The sequence below is a fragment of the Apteryx mantelli genome, chromosome 1, assembly GCF_036417845.1.
Source record: "Apteryx mantelli isolate bAptMan1 chromosome 1, bAptMan1.hap1, whole genome shotgun sequence".
In the NCBI taxonomy this organism is placed as follows: Eukaryota; Metazoa; Chordata; class Aves; order Apterygiformes; family Apterygidae; genus Apteryx; species Apteryx mantelli.
The window spans coordinates 168,893,319-168,897,045 of record NC_089978.1 but is presented as its reverse complement, the minus strand read 5'-3'; positions in this window follow the sequence as shown (position 1 = coordinate 168,897,045).

Below are 3,727 nucleotides of genomic sequence, written 5' to 3'. Positions count from 1 at the left end.
CCTAGGGGCCAAGGCTCTGCCCCAGCAGGAGCAGCAAGTGCAGGGGCAAGGGGATGGGGTACAGTGCAGCCCACCGGGGTAAGCGCAAAGCGGTGAGGTGCGGTGTGCCCTGCCGGGGCAGGAGCGATGCGGTGCCCCCCACTGCGGCAGGCACGGAGCAGAGCGGAGCGGTGCGGTGCAGTGCTCCCCGCCGGGATAGGAGTGGTGCGATGCAGCCCGCTGGGGCAGGCGCGGTGCGGGCGATGCCCCCCGTCGGGGTAGGAGCAGTGAGGAGCGGTGCCCCCGCCGGGGCAGGCGCGGTGCAGGTGCGGTGCCCTCCGCCGGGGCAGGCGCGGAGCGATGCGGAGCGGAGCGGTGTGCCCCGCCGGGGCAGGCGCGGAGCAGGTGCGGTGCTCTCCGCCGGGGCCGGGGCCGGGGCCGGGGCCGGGGCCGGGGCCGGGGCCGGGGCCGGGGCCGGGGCCGGGGCGGTTCACCCCGCGCAGGTCTCCGCCCGGGCGGGGTGCGAGCTGCGCCGGGAGCGAATGCCGGAGCCGGTCGCCGGGCGGCCCTTATACGGTACCGGCGGCCGCTCCTCCCCGCGGCGGCGGGGCGGTGTTTGGAGCAGCGCGGCCCGCGGCCGGTCGGCCCGGGCTGCTTCTGGCCGCCCCGTGGCTCCGCGCCGTGCGGGGCCGGGGCTGGCGGGGGGCATCGCCGCCTGCGGCCGGCTCCCCCCGGGCAAGGAGGGCCGGGGGTGGCTGGGGGCCCGCGGCTGGCGTGCGGCATCGCCCCGACCCCGCAGCCGCGCATCGAGGGCCGGGGTGATCCTGCAGAGCCGGGTCTGAACGGGGGTAAACCTGGGGACTGCACTCCCACCAGGCAAGAACGCTTCTCCCCCTCCTCCTCCCCCCTCCATCATTTGATTTTTGAAGGGCAGACAATTCACCTAACGATTCACCAGGACCGTATTTCCTACCGTCTTCATTAGGACATGTTATCATCTTCCCAAATGAAGAAGGTTAAGATAAGCTTTATTATATAGATTTCTATGGGTTGCGCAATCCGGCAGATGATTCACTAAATTGGATTTCCTGGCAGACTTGTCGAGGCCAGTTGCTAAATGCTGCAGCGATATGGCAGGGAATCTCCCCTGTCTGCACTCTGCTCATGGAAGCTGGTGCAGTCAAACTCTTCAACTGCTCACAGGTGCAAGATTCAAAGGGCACAGGTGTATCACAGATGGAGCTTCACATGCCTGACCCACACAAATGCATCAAAAACAGCAAGGAGGTTTCAAGGCCATTGATGTAGTGTGGTTGAGACATGCCTGCTTCTATAGCTAGCAGCATATCCAGGACTAATACAGCACATGTTACATCTGGCCACTTTGGGATACATTAGCAACCCTAGACAGAGTAATCAACAGAGATTAAGACGTAAGGATGCCAAAGCTGACTAATGTGGGCCTGACAGCAGGACAGCTGCACACACCACACCTCACAGCAGGGCGTAGTAGCTCTCTGCACAGAGGCTTTCAGGCTTGAATTGTGTATTGGCAAAGTGCTGTGCTGGATGGATTTCCTGGCTCAAATCAGCACCGGTTTGAGGATCATTTCACTGCTTTCCTTTAGGGTATGAAGATGTGGCCCTTTGCTGCCCAGCCTCTCTAGGCTCTTTTCCACTGCCGGATTCACTGGGAGCAGTCCTTGGTGCAAGTCCTTTGAGTTCAGCACAAGGCACTCTGACTTGCCTGCATCTGCCCAATTTGTGACCAGATTTTCAGCAGTCTTCTGCATCTTAGAGAGAAATGATTGACTGGACACCTGACAGACAAACTCGGCCCACTGGGCACTTTTATCTCCTTGGGAGTGCTGGACTGAGCAGGCCATTTGGAGGTATTTCTGAGTGCATGTTGGAAGGAGTGGGTGCAGGTGGAAGTCTGCTCTGACAGGTTTATTTGGTTAAACAGTGCTGCTGTGAAATTGTGTGTGTGAGTCTTGGTCTGGCCTCTAGATGCCCTTCTGGGAGTAAAAGTGTCCCTAAACATACAGAAGCTGGTCACTATGGTGCAAGGGGCATGTCCTGATCTCATCACAGAAAGTTAGGGCATCCGCCTCTCTGGCCCAATTACTCCTTAATTATACAGCGAGTAGCAGCTACCGGATGACCTGCTGAGGGAGAGCAAGAAAGAAACTTCCTCTGTAACCCTTACAATCAGGCTGTTGAGCTATTGATTACCTGAGGTGGTTGCCCTAATTCGCTGTCAGTTTTTGACCACATGAACAATGAGAAACCCTCCTAGCAAAAATGTTGTCAGCATGTTCCCACACAGTGCAATAAATTAGTGTTGTCCAGCAAGAATATGTGTTGTCAAAAAACACCACCCACTTTCTTGCAGGAAGGACATAAGCAGCCTTTTGCCCAGACCTGTAACTTGTGCTGTTCAGAGCTCCATGCTCAGTGTCACTTGTTTGCACCCTGTGGGGTATTGTGTTGCTCAAACCATGCAAACAAAACAGGTACTTGAAGTATTACCTACATGGATTAACACACAATTTTGACTGCTTCTTTCGTGTTTTTGGTGTAATGTATACACAGCAAACAATCACATGTATTGGAAAACAAATCATGTTTCTTAACTGAGAAGCACAGGCAGTGCTATAAGGAAATCCATCACTGCACTCATTTGAGTGGCATCTTTGATTTTTTTTGCAATGGTTCCTTCCTTGTGCCGGTACTGGGCTCATTTCCACCAGCAGGCACCACTGTGAGCACTCACTGCTTGGAAAGACCGTTCCTTCCCTGCTCTTATATGTGTGTATAGGCCACAGTACTGGAGCTCAGCGGTATGGTTTTCCCTCTGTAGGCCAGTGACGCTGCCTGGCAGCGCTACAGGTGGCCCTGGCAGCCTGGTTGCCCTCCCCGTTCCCGTGGCTCTGTGCTTGCACGTGGTTTCAGGTGGCAGGGGGCTCAGCTGCACCTAGGCAGCTGAGCAGAGGCCGTGGGCGCTGAGCAGCGCGTGCCGAACGGCAGCCTTGTGCAGTGTCAGGGAGCCTGAGCTCTGGTCTTTTCTGCTTGCACAGGGATCAGTTTGGAAACCTTCCCAGAGAATGATTGACCACCAGTTGAAAAAAAAAAAAATCATTTCTAAAGAAAATCTGGAAAAACTAATGGTGATAAGATAAAAATGTTCTGCTTGGCCTTTTCTGGGAACAGAATGTTATGGCTTACCCATTTTGAAAAACTCTGTTTATTTTTGTTTGGATGCTTTCCTTAGGAAATGAGGGGCATGTGTGTTTACATATGTGTATGCACGTGGAAGGTGTTTGCCATCTACCCAATAACCGTTGAACACAGCAGCCAAACTAAACAGAGGTATAGAGACCTCAAAGGGATTAGGTTGCTGCCAGTTTCATAAAAATAGATGGGCAGAAAAGAGAGATCCTGTGAATGTCCTCAGTGAAAGAAAGACTGCAGCAGGAGCTGAACCTTTATTAGATAACAGTGAAAAATACCCAACTGCAGGCAAAGCTTCACATCTTAAATATGCAAGTCAACCAACATTAAGACATGAAGCTATGGGGAAACAGGCTCCATTCACTCCACCTTTCATGCAGCTACCTGTTTAATTTCACTTTAGTTATTGTTATTAGTAGTAAAAATACATCAAGTTGAATCATTAAATCCAAATTAGTTTGATTTTTCTCACATCGCAAGGTACTCGAAATGCACTTCTTTTACTTCTGAAAGT